The 14,124-nt window shown below is 29.2% G+C and overlaps 1 protein-coding gene across 1 annotated transcript in view; it reads left to right on the top strand.

The window, feature by feature from the left end:
- Positions 1-14,124, top strand: part of mbo (Nuclear pore complex protein Nup88) — a 42,989-nt gene that overhangs the window by 6,770 nt on the left and 22,095 nt on the right. The window lies entirely within an intron of this gene.

Raw genomic sequence — 14,124 nt, 5'->3', positions numbered from 1 at the left:
CCTACCAATAAATATAAGTCCAGGTTAATTCATTATCCAGTGTCAGAGAAAAAGGCACTCATAACGGATGTGATGCGATTACCCGTTATGTCGGCATTGTCCCGAGAGAAAATCCAGACGGATCGGGTACGCGTTTTTATTGGATGAACTTTCTTCTCTTTTTCTTTCTTTTTTTGTTTCCTGTGTTTCTATTTCTTTTTCTCCGTTCTTATTACTCCTATCGTCATCAAGGACCAAACTTTTACTTATTTATTGTCGCGTTTCTCACTTTATGAAAAATATATCTAAAGATAAAAAAAAATATCTCTATCTGGGCTTTGCAATCTAGAGGGGAAATGTTTTATTCGACTCAATTTTTCTTGCTTTAAAACAACACGGAATTAAGTTAAATCCGCGGCCATTAGACCTTTTGCGCCCTCTGTATTGAGTAGTTGGCCGCCCAAATCCGTGACACGGTAATCAACGGGTTTTACTTGGCAATATAATAAATAATGAAAACCATTCGACGTGGAAAAATGATAAGACATTATAGCAAAGATATTTGGAATGGTCAAATAGATAGATAGGGTGCGGTAAAAAAAATGTATACAAGTGATCCATGGCTTGGAAGGAAATATAGCTAAATGGAAGTGCATGGTATTTTTATTTTGTCCATTATGTCGCAATTAGGATTTTATTTTTACCCCTTTGGTTCCCATTCCTCCTCTTTCGGAGATTAAAACGAAAGTTGCCTTTCGGTAATTAGATATGCAGGTCCGAGTGGGTTTTTGTAATCTGCGGTATTCTTAAGCTCGGACACGTAAAGGATTAACTGACAGTGGGCGAGCAAAAAACTAGTTTAAAGGACATTTTAGGATTAAGCCCAGTTTAAAAAGACATTTGAAAAAACATCCTCGACACTGGATTTCGTAACAGCTTTTAAGAGCTACTCTAAATTTTTAAAATAAGCTTCAACTCATATCCTGCTTTAATATCAAGGTCTTAGTAAACTTTTTTCAAATTATCTTTGCATTTTTATTTTACAATTGTAAATGCTCAACCATAAGACTCCCTTTTGTTTTACTATTGACAAACACTCATTTATTTATAAGTAGTTGTTCTGTATAGCTATAATATTTTATTTAAAACTGAAAAGTTTATTAAGTTTATATAATTCTTAAAAATAAAAAAGATTTTTTGACACTTATAAAAATACGAGATTTATTCTAGGATATTATTATATAATATTATACACTAGTAATTTATCTGTTCACTTTTTTATTTTATTTTAGGTACTTTAAGTTTAAATTACAGAAAAATTATGACTATTTATTTAAACACATTTTTTGTGACTAAATTTGTTTATGTTTTAACTCATATTTAAATGAATATGCGAATATGTGATATTTGTTTACAAATTTTTATAAAATACCGATAGCCCATAGATAAAATACCTTTTTTTTTTTTAATAAAAACAACAATATAACAATATATTTACAATCTGTACACATTTGATACAATAAGTAAATTTTATGACATTATTTACAAGGCATGTGGGTGTGATAGAAGGGGGCATCCAGTGACACTACTTCAATAATAAATTTTGATTTTTGATTTTATTGATAAGTTTTTTTTTTTAGATAATATACCTATAATCTATAAAAACTATTTTCTAAATGGTAGCCATCACCTTAATTATTTTTATTGTGTTGATGAAAACAATATATAAAAAATGTTCAAAATAATATATTAAGTGAAATGTGTAAAATCTCTAAAATTCAATTAAAACAAATTTTAATTTCTGAAACTATATTTCACTTAGAATCATTGTTTTATTAAATCCTATGCTGATTATCAAATTAAATATTATACAATACTAATTGTATCAAAGGTAATTGAAACATCTTTATATTTGAATAGTTTGTACTTACCTAATTTTAGATTTTGAATGAAGCAAGAAGCAGAAGCTCTAAAAAATTACAATTGAACATTTTAATAATTAATTATACCTAAATTATCATTTTAAAGGGATAACACAGCAATGAATATTAGATTCTAATGAATGAGACCTTTGTAGTAAATATTATGTAGAATGTAATAATTATATCATGTATTTAAATTATATATTTGTAAATATATTATTTTAATTAAGATACATATTCTTATACATAAAAATACATTGAATTTGTGGTTTTAAAAACTAATCAGTATTAATTCTGAAACAGCGTTGATTACGGTTGGTTTTAAGTGTGTATATAAAGTTTTGGATTTATATGAATATATAAATAACATAAGATTTATGCAGATTGTACGAATTGTACATAATAAGTATTACTTGATATTGGAATAATTAAACGTTTAATTAAAAGTCCGTCGTCTACGGCCGATAGAAAATACCGCTAAAAGCTTCGTATACATATACTCGCATACACTGGCGGCTTTAATTACAAGCCCCCGGGGTCATGAGCGGGTTAGGTGAAGAAGTGGGGTGGCGAACAAATTTATGTGCAGATTTCAGACCTCTGGGAAACGAGACTTTGTTTGCGGTGACAATTTGAACGATTTATGTGCGCTATGCACGCGGTGGAGGTTTAAACCGTCTGCTTTACCTCTGTAGAACCCAATGGTTTTTAACGGAGACGACCCCTGTGCTTGTTTTTTAGGATCGTTAATTCTTGATTTTTGATATTTCAACATCAAACCACGGAAATCATAAAATTGTTCTAAAATTATTACTATTTTAACATAGGTCCGAAATTTTTATCGGAAGAAAATTGAATTTTTGCAATTAAAATAATAACATTGGCATAGCTGCAGTTTTATTTCTTAAATACTTATTTCATTTTAAAATATAATTATGACGTATTCCAAATTATTTTTATTTATTTATTTGTTATTATATGAATTAAGCCTCGGCAACTATGGCAATTGGCAACAATTCGTACTCTTACAATTTATTAGGAAATAAAACCGTACTATAACCTTTTATCCTTAACCCACAACGATGTTTTTTTTTAAATCTTTACATCTGGAATTGATAATTCTTATCATTATACCTATGACATATCATTTGTTATGAACTTATTTACAGGTAGTTTCATTCTATAACTTATTTTTTATCTAATATTTCTAGAGCCTAGACTAGACTAGAGGTCAAAACACATAGTAGTAATAATAAAAAATGATCATCGTGCTTATGCACTATAGTAATTGTACTATCTCAAATCTCTGGAGATTTAAAAAATATTATTTCATATTATATATATAAGCTATGTACATCCTGCAGTTAGTTATGACTTTATGAGATATATCCAAGAGAGGTAACAATGATAATGAAAAACAATCAACATGAAATGTACATGCCCTACCGTACTGACCAAGAAAATAGATGAATAGCATCGGGGACTCTCATCACGTTCGTGTAATTTGAGGGACAATGATTGAAAAGCGGTGGGTTTAATACTGAAAAATGACTGGAGATCAACAACAGATGATTTTTCAAAAAAAAAAAAAAAACACGTCAACCAGCACGACTTAGAATTTTTGAGAATGTCTAAATTGTGGCATGAAAAATTATAGATCTACCTACAGTTTTATATCACTACCTATATCTGGTATATTTTTATTTACTTATTAAACAAACTAAGTGACTTATCATAGGTAATGAAATTACACAACAAAATCAACTAAGAATTATTGTGAAGTAGGAAGGTTATTATCACAAATTCATTATTTTCATCACAGTTTTAACTTTTAATTAAATCTAATTTAAATAATAGATAATATATTTATCTTTAATAATTTGTTATTTAATTTAATTTTATAATATAATTACATAAGATATACATAATTATTTTTAAAAAAAAATAGTCTTTTTGGAAAGACTTATCAAGACTCATTTGGAACAGAGTATTAAATTTAAATTTTCTATAATTATACTAGAACCACAGTTTAAGTTATTCTATACCTACATTTAATAATATAATTATATTGTTATAAATGAAATTGATCAATTTTAAATCTCTAATATTGACTAATTTTTAATTTTTAATTTATATTTAACATTACATTCTTCAAAACGTATCAAACTATATTATCTTATTTACAATCATAACAAAATATTAGAATATTAAATGGTGTATTTAAAATGTTAAAAAAGTATTTAAATTAGGTTGTTAATAGGTTAAGGTAAGCATTAAGCAGTACTTTTATTTGAATAGAATAGTAGTAAAAAAATCTTGCATAACATCATCAATTTTATTTTCCTAGCGTTTACGTCACACTTTATTCCTAAATTTACCAATTTAGGTATTAATAATACATATTTCTGGTCGTAGTAATACAGCTAAAATATTTCTGGGTATTAGATATTTGATTTTTAACTGTATGTTGTTTTTTAATTAAAGGAAAATAATTAAAAAGTTTTATTTTCTAAAACTCGTTTTCAGTTCCCTGTTGAACGTAAAAAGAAATGAATATAATGTAATAAAAGGGTTAAAATGATATTAAAAAAAAAAAACAAACTGAAGCAAACACCCTAGGGTAACTTTTCCACACAAATACGTAAAAATATCCATTCCCATTTCTTAGTTTTTTTTCTACTAAATGCTTCAGGGTTATTTGGCTAAAATTACCAATGTGAATACTCTCTCTAATGTTTAAACTTCAAAAAAAAAAAAAAAACTTTCCAGTGGCAATGTAAATAATACGCTGTGTTCTAACAACGCAAAACTCGTTTTCACTCACAGTTTTTTATTGACATTAATTCACATTAGAAAAAACAACAGTTATTTCAAACAATATTAACATAATGAATTTGGCTAGTTGTGTACCTACCGTATAACTCGCATGGTTGTACATTATACCCAATTTCGTTTTAATCCATAAATATATGTTTTTCATTGTAAATGTATATCATTAAATATTTGCCTTGTTTAATAATTAAAACTATATAAAATTATAATTTTCATTAAAAGTGTTCTCATATTATTTAAATTTGACTGAATTGGAAACAAACCAAACTTTTATTTCAAAAATGATTCGCGTGATATAATTAATTTAAATATGTTTTAGAATTGTATTATTAAAATATATTAATAGTAAGCTTTATCAAATATATATTACCTGATGGCTGATATGAATATAAATAACACAAAAGGTCAAATATGGCGTTTGTTATTTTATGGCCACTATAAAAAAAAATTTACTGCAGTTTTAAATATCAACCCTATCACTTAAATGAACCTTTTCCTATCAACCCTTCACATCAAATGATGTATGACTGTATCATTTCTTCGTTATATTACTCAATGAACCGGTGTGTATCATATCGTCGATGATAATAAAAATCCGACGGATTACGAGTGGTGTACCATTTTTTGTTTTATATTCATTCCATTATTTATCACCCCCTCTTCACCCCCTTATTTTTGAAACTATATATATATATATATATGTTTGAGTGTTATATTTAATTTTTTTTTTTTTGCTCTTATTGATATGCAAAATACGACTGTACACATTGGGTGAAATGGAAAACCGTCAACGCCCTTGCTGATCGGATTTCTGGTAAATAAAACAATAATTTTATGGCCACTGTTCAATCCGTTATTCGCCATATATGAGTAGACAATAATAATCATAATGGAAAATAAATTACTCGTTCATACTGTATTGTAAAATTGTTTTCGAAGAATTGAAATCTGTACTTTTTTGTTAGAATTTTCTCTATTTGCACCAATTGTATTTTTTACGTAGGTACCTTTATCGCGTGTGAATGAGATTGGAATTGCCGAAGTTTAGGCCAAAATTAAGGAGGGTTCCCAGATAAGGAAAAAACTTTTTCGTGTGCATTTTGTGTATACAAAAGAATCTGATTGTCACGACATCGTTTTACAACGATTTATTGGGTTTTGTGTATGTTTTATTTTATTTTTTTTTTTGTAGTGAAAAAAGTTGTAAAAAACCCACAATACTACCGTGCAGTCACGCGACCTATTGAAATATACTGCAGGAATCAATCATACCTATTTTCATTCATGTTCTCATCGTCTCTATGGTTTTATGTTTTATCTACTGTAATAATAGCCCTGGATGTTTTATTTTATTTGATTGATACTATCTAATTTCCTAACCGGAATCAACGTATTATAAACAGCTTTCGGGGTCGACAAACGATTTATATCATATGTTGGGAAAAAATATATGGCATAATAGCACTCGGAAACGAACTGCTATAAGATAGCCGAGTATAACATAATTTGCACAAAATATATCAATAAAAATTTAAAAGTTTACCTAACCTAACCTCATTAGACTTGTTTGACGTTTTATATTGTCTATAGTAAAATTTATTTTGAAATATTAATATTAAGCGATAAGCGTAATATATAAATGGGGAATAACATATTTTCACACTATTTATAATTATATAATTATAAAATATTGTCGCCATCTTCAAAATTATAATGTGTCAATACATTACTCGAATAAAAATAATCATTAATAATTCTGCAAAATAATGCAGTTTCATTAAAATTGGTCCTTACGGATATCAGTATTAATTCGATAACAAAAACGTAGATCTACAGTAGGTACATTTCTTTGTTAAACCTTCCTTTGCTATAAAATTAATACGTGTTACAACGTAGTTAATGTTTGATAACAATATAATTAATTTTCATTATTATATATATTTACTTTTCAATGTAAGTATTATTTTGATTTTTATCATTTAAATTATAAAAAAAAATACTCTTTAGATTCATGTTATTTATAGTTTAAAATAATGATCACATGTGTATATTTACCTATTTACCAAATATTGTAAGTATTGGATTTTCTCTTTTAACAATATTATAATATAATATATAAATGTAAATTTCCATACGACCATACAATAAATCTGTACAGGTACTCTTTAAGAGACTTAAAACTGCAGCCGTATCTTGTATTTTGGCTATACCATCTCCAAAACATGTATTTTACCATTCCTACCTGAATTGTTTTCGACATAATATTATGTAGTTATCCACATACTCTGTATTTGTGAGGTATCGGATTTTTTTGTTTCGACTTAAACCGTGATAAAAACGTTAGGCCAAAACTTAATGTTCCGAGGCGTTTTGTAACGACTTCAAAGGAAGACGGATGGCTGTAATAACAGTAAGGGCTTATGGTTCGGACTTTGCACAAAGGTCCTTTGTGCAAGTGGCATCCTTTCAACTCGACCATTAAGCTTTTCCGCGGGGCACACATACTAGTAATATATTGCTGGTAATTATAATAATAATAATAACAACAGCAATATTATCATCGTCATGCGTGTAATCTAGCAAAATCTTGTGTTCGTTCTCTCCCGGAGAGTTTTAAATAATGGCCGTCCACCTCTACAATTAAATTACATCCATAGGGGTAAGCAGGCAGGGTGTCTGTCGTCCGTCGTAATTCGCGTGTCCTGTGATATACGAGTGTACCTGTTGGATTTTCGGACATTTAATCACAAAGGCTTTTGTGCGCGCGTATTCGAAAAACTTTTGTCCCACTCTACCCTTCGGGCTCGTTTCATAATGTTTGATAATTATTAATTTTAACTTGCTCGAAGAATTTAAAATAATAAAATAACAATAATAAAAGTTATGACCAAAACAAAGCGATTTTATATCTTATTGTGATGTCACGCGCAATATTATACCCGTTTTATTTTTTGGCACTACTACACGATTATTTAATTAATCATAAACTCAACGTTGTTTATATATAACGCGTAATATATTATAGGATTTTAAGTATATGCAACATTTTCCTAAAAACGTTAAGCATTACGATACATATAATTTAACATAACCTCATATTCCAAATACATATAATAGTCATTATATAAGTGTATTAAAACTCCATTTGTGGCAACAATGGTAATAGGAATTTGAATGGGAACATTTAAACCCTAAAACCACTATTATTTCGAGTCTGCAAATGGACCGAAACAAAATCAAGCCAACTTTGCGCAACTCTCAGTCAGATAACACATAACAAAATTCATTCGATTATTTAAACGTACAGTGAACATTAATTTAAAAGAAGTAAGATGTTGTATTTGAATTCTGTAAGGATAACGAACGAACCAAGAATAAAAAAATATTGTAAAATTGTAAAATTGTTTGGTGTTACATAATATTGAAGAATTTTTTTAAAATCATTTTTAATAAGATAGTTTACAATTCAAAATTATTTTTTCAATGCGTTAGATATATTTCTCTGTATTATAATCACTATAGGATTTTGTTATTGTTTTGTTCGACGAAAAGCGTTTTTCATGTTATTGTACCTCAATATGTTTTCCGGCAAGGATGTTCCGTTCGTCTAAAATCTGCGGGATGTATGTTTTCCGTTGAAATCATTTTAGAAAACTGTAAGTTTAAAAGAGAAATTACGAAAAAAAAAATGTTTTCAATGGTTTAAAAACAACTATGTTTAGTAAGAAGTTGTTGCCGGGAATGGTTGGTTAATTTATATATCAAATAGTTTCCATTATCTCGGTTTGTATAGTTACGTACGTGTATGTTTAATGGATGGCAGAAAGCTTTTATGCGGCACTATTTATGTTTGGTTATGTGCTCCGATTGATTTATATGCGCCTGAGAAGTCGCGCTCACGGGATCTTCTTCGTGTTAAACTTCTAACGGTATTTTTTCCCTCGCGCGCCATTCCCATCATTATTGTTATTATTTATTCACCGCAGTTTTTCGAAATGAGAAACAAACATATACACACACACAAGCGACCCGAGCCATTAATATGAAATACTGTTTAATCGAAGATATTGTTCTTAAAACTTTACCGAGGGCGTTTTTTCTGCGTTTTTTATTATTCGTTATTTATTTATTATTTCCCCCCCCCCCCCCCCCCGGTCTCCGAGCTCTTTAATCGTCTACACTTTGAGCCGTCGAACCCTCTTCGGGTAGAAGAAGAAAAAAAATAATAATAATAAAAGGAAATAAATAATAAGAACAACCGACCGAATAATATCGTCTGCAAACGACCGAAGGCCATATTTCGTAAAATTAGGTTTTTATTTTATTTATTTATATTTGTTGTTATTATGTTTTTTTTCTTACTTTTGTAAAATGACTTGTTTTTCCTCTGGGAATTTCTCGCTACACAATCGATTGAGATCCGTAATTTCGAGGTAAAATATACCAACTATATATATCTACTAATATGCAAATCGTTATGATTGATCACTTTTAATAATACAAGATATCCAATAATGGTTTAAATGTTTAAATGGTTTCGCGTTAATTTAACACGTTTTAATTAAATTATGTTTTAAACAAAAATATAAATGATGTGTATTATTGTGTATAATATATATATACCAGTTTACTACAGTATTATACAGCATTGTGCTTGTAAAATAATTGAAACTCGATAGAATAGAATAATATTAATATTCTTATGCAATAATTGATTTAGACCGATTTACTATTATGTATTATTATTGTATAATAATAATGTATAGTTTATGTTGTTATACTTGAATCGTTTTGCTCAATTTTCAAATGACAAATTGTTATATTTTTTGACAGTTTCGTGAAAAAAATCATAAATTTTATCTTAATGAGTTGTTGATGACAAGGTACCTTGTAATCCATCTCAAGTAAGTCTCATAATATTATACTCATTTTAACTGAACAAAACATTTTGTGGACCTTGTCGTTTAGAATGAAAAGGCAGATGAGTAGTCTTACGTTTTTGGTGTGATCATGTTTATTATTGTTCGTCTTCTACCACGTCGGTGTGTTCATGTAACCAATTTCGTCTTTATATAAAACATAGAAAGCAATAACCTTTGATGGGGAAAAGGCCGCCGTGTATTGGATGTTTTAATAAAAGTTTAAATTGAAAACGATTCGTAGCCGTGGCCATGAGGGAGATGAAAGTTTTATAATATTATTATAATAAATATCCGCGGAACGTAATCGTTATGCGAAGCGAAAAAGGGCTATACTCTCCCCGATTGATTATATATGTATACATGTCTTCGTCTTCCAACGTTTTTAAACGAGTTTCGAGCGTATTCTCTCAAGTTTACTGACATCAAAGTCACCTTATATAATAGATATTATACATGTTACAAAAGGACGGAAAAGTCGAACAAATTAGAGAATAATATCAACTTAGCTGGCGAACACATTAATGAAATTTGCTTAAATTTGATTTTCATTGAATGACATATATTTTTTAGCAACGAACAACAACATTAGTTTTATAGTTATACTTTTGAATAACTTATACTAATATCTTTACGTGTGTTTTAATATCGTAAAATTGGTACATACATTGACGAATCATATACCTATATATAATATATTGTATAATATAATATTATAGTATGCTTAATATTATTTTTTTTAAATAACTGTAATTTATCGTACTTTGTAATAGCAATATTTACTATCTGCGTAGTCGTATTCAAAATGTTAATTGTGTCGTTTCTATACAATAGATTTTTTGTAGTTTTCATATCATGACAATTACTGAAACTATCATAACGATGAAATAAGCATCTCTTCTATAAAAATGTGAAGTGAATGTTTTTAGACTTTATTATGGTACATAATTTTATACTTGGCTAAGATTTTCAAGGGCCCGGGTCTAAATCAGAAAATCGTATTGTATGTAGTAAATCAACTTAAGATTTTATTTAAAAAAAAATACTTTCGAGTGAATAATTACTCCTTTTCTATTGTCATGTATCGCACTTCCTGTCAAGTCATGTGGCACCCCTCTGGTTTGTACACAATACAATTGAAGCTTGAAGCTATGAGCTATATATAATATTTTATGTATACTCGTTCATATAATATCTCGTTTTTCTTCCACGAATAGTTTTTCAAAATTACTATATGTTCCAATTAATTTTTAAACATGCATGTATTCATTAAAACCCCTATTTTTGATCGCACTGTACTTCCATTTGTTCGAAACCACTGAATTACTTTTCGAGTATATTTCCGTTTGATTTTTAGAATCATTTATTCAACTTTGATGTCTTTTTTAAACTCCATTTAGTTATGCACCACAGAAAGTCAACACTTTTTTCGATTTGTTTCTGATGTGGGTGCTCCTCCTCCTCCTCCTCCTCCCCCTATCATGACTTTGTAAATTTAATATTAATATAATAAAATAATAAAAATAAAAATGCCACTCTTTTCCCTTTCACTTTGGTATTATAAGTGCGTGATTTTCACTCTTTACCGACGTTATACTGTAATTGGCGGCTTGAGTCCTCTAATGACTTTATCAATAACAAAATACGTAAAAGAATAAATAGTAAAAAATCAAAGCCTGATAACGGTTCAGCTAACTCGTAAATGCTAAAAGAAAATCTTTTGATTTAAAAAAAAACTCACATCTTTGGACCGTAAAATCGGTGATTTTTATGTGCTTCTCGCCTTTTTTTACAAAGCGAGTTTAGAAAGTTTTAACGAGACTGCGATTTTTTTTAAGGGCGAAATAAAAATATTATATTGTCATATGTAAAAGCTAATCTTGGCATTTGATTTTTTTTTTAACTTTATAAACGATGCCAACATAATGATCTTGAGAACGATTACAATCATTTCAAAATTATTCTAGCTGCAAAAAAAAATAAATATTGTATGCGCCTTTCGTTATGAAATATAAATGTGTTAGATTTTATATTAATGACGCAAGAGGTCGAGTCGTTAGTGATGGCTGCTTATTTAGAATATGTTTAAAAATATATGAAACGTATGAAAATTACAACTAATTTTAATCGTTTAATAAACCGTCCGATTATGACAGTGCTTGATGTTTTTCATTTTAAGTGTATTAATACTTAATGGTCCAGTCGATTTAGGTGTACATCTGATTTATACACTTAGATTTTCAAAACGGTTAAGTGAGTTATTCCTATTTTATTCCTCAATTCTCTGGTGATAAGATTTGGGTCTATCAAACGATTGTTAAAACCTGTTGTACTATTATATAAAACGTGAGCTAGACCCGCTGGACGTAAGTCCAACCTGTGACAAAAATACCAGTTTCAGTCGTATATTTTATATATTATATTGATACATATGTGTATATATATTATAATTAAAATATGCCATAAGTTTGCCTTTCAACGCATTAAAATTGCATACAGTTTTCACATTGTTGTTTGATTTTATAATACATATTTACATAAATATGTAACTATATATGTATATAAATATCATAGTTTTATAGCATATTGAATTTCAGCGAGTATGCGGTACCCTATGTGTTATAGTGCTCCGATGTTCGGGGTTATATACCGATAATGTTCAGTGTGCTTATGAAAATTAAATGGAAAATCTAATAAAACAAACGTCGCCCGGTGTGGTTATTTATAACGGATTAGTGTGATAGGAAGTAGAGGAGTAGGCGGGCTCGGTCAATTTGTTATCCTTTTAATTAACGTTTGGGAAAACTGGGAAAACGCGAATATGGAGGACCCCCTTTTTGATAATGTATTGCCATCTCCCGTACACGCGTTATAAAATGACACTGGTTAATGAAATTCTTGTTCTTCATTAATACAACATTATGTGTGTATACACCCACACACACACTGGGTTAGTAATGTGTGCGCGTGTGTGGGCATGTGTATATACATGCTTTGCTTCTATTTCGGCGGCCTTCTTCGGCAGAACATACACAAAAGGGACGACCCTGAAAATTTATGTCTTCCGAGAGACTGGAAACTATGTGCTATTATCCTTTGGTTGTACACACACACTTGCGCGTGCTGGCGTAAACACATTCCGAACGTTACAACATTTTTGTAGTGCCGATCCATCGTAGTACGAAGGAGATAAAACACTTCAACTGTGTGTGCACTGATAGTACATTATCGTATATGTTTAACAATAATTTCGAACACAATATATCATAATATAATATTTAATATAATATTTGTACACCTTTGTTCATATTGTTTATTAATTTTGTCGCCAGTAATAATAATTCATGTATACCTATCTAATCTAATTTAAGATATTAATAATAACTGTTCCGAAAAATTTCCTACATTTAAATCTATGTGCGATGTATTGTACATTAAAAATAGCAGGTACCGTGAAAAAATAGATACCTAGGTATCATCACAGTTGTAATAGTTACATTCAGATGATGCGTAATAATTTTCTTTACCTCCAGTCCACGTCGTAGTTTTCCACTGCTGAAGAGTTGATTTTTGGTCTATGTATGTTTATGATCGACAGGCAGGCAATAATATTGGAAAATATGATATAGGGGAAGTAAAGAGCGAAGGATGTGTATCAAAATAACTGTGATAATATCTATCTATTTTGTCATGCCAGGTACTGCAATTTTTAATATGTAATTTCAAAAATCCAATCTAATAACTATATTATTTGTATTTAAAATTTAAAAAAATATTCATACCTATACGTGTTGTGTACCAATCTTGGTTCACTGCGCATTTTTCAGTAAAATACAATTTGTAGTTATTGATACTCGATACCATCATCAACTACTATTTTATAATTTTTTTATTTAATCTAAAAAGTGTTACGTCTTATGTGCATGTAAGATGTAACGGGTGATCGATGCACGATAGTAATAATTAAAAGTACCTAAGATTAATATGAAAATACAAAATCATAATTCAATCCAATACAATGTTAAAAAAAAAAATTAGTTTTTATTGTAAAAGGCTACCTATTTTCATCATCGATTATCGAATCATATTATATATTTTAGTGGAGGCATAGACAGGCGTAATTTAAAACTGTATTGTCCAATAAGAAGCTAAGACTGATTTACCCTGCGAGTGGCATGCATCGATAAGGGTTATGCAATTAACCGAATTCATTGAAATGGAAAGTTGAAAAACGTCCTACCGGTTCTGTGTAGCCACCGGCAGCCGCGGTCGGTAAACTACAACAATATAATAATATTATGGTATAGTTGATTTCGATAACACACGGCGGCGATTGTATTCAGCTACATGCTGGTCTGCGGTGCCGTTAGCTTAGGGGGAAATGCGAATGCGGACATTCAGTGTATCATAGTACATAATGTATCGTCGTAGTGTTATGAATAAGTATATTATTGTTATTATTTTATATTCAA

The sequence above is a fragment of the Diuraphis noxia genome, unplaced genomic scaffold (genome assembly GCF_037042655.1).
Source record: "Diuraphis noxia isolate RWA-SAM2 unplaced genomic scaffold, SU_Dnox_SAM2 contig0003, whole genome shotgun sequence".
NCBI lineage: Eukaryota > Metazoa > Arthropoda > Insecta > Hemiptera > Aphididae > Diuraphis > Diuraphis noxia.
Note: the sequence above shows the minus strand (reverse complement) of the source record. Positions and strands in the feature narration are given on the sequence as shown.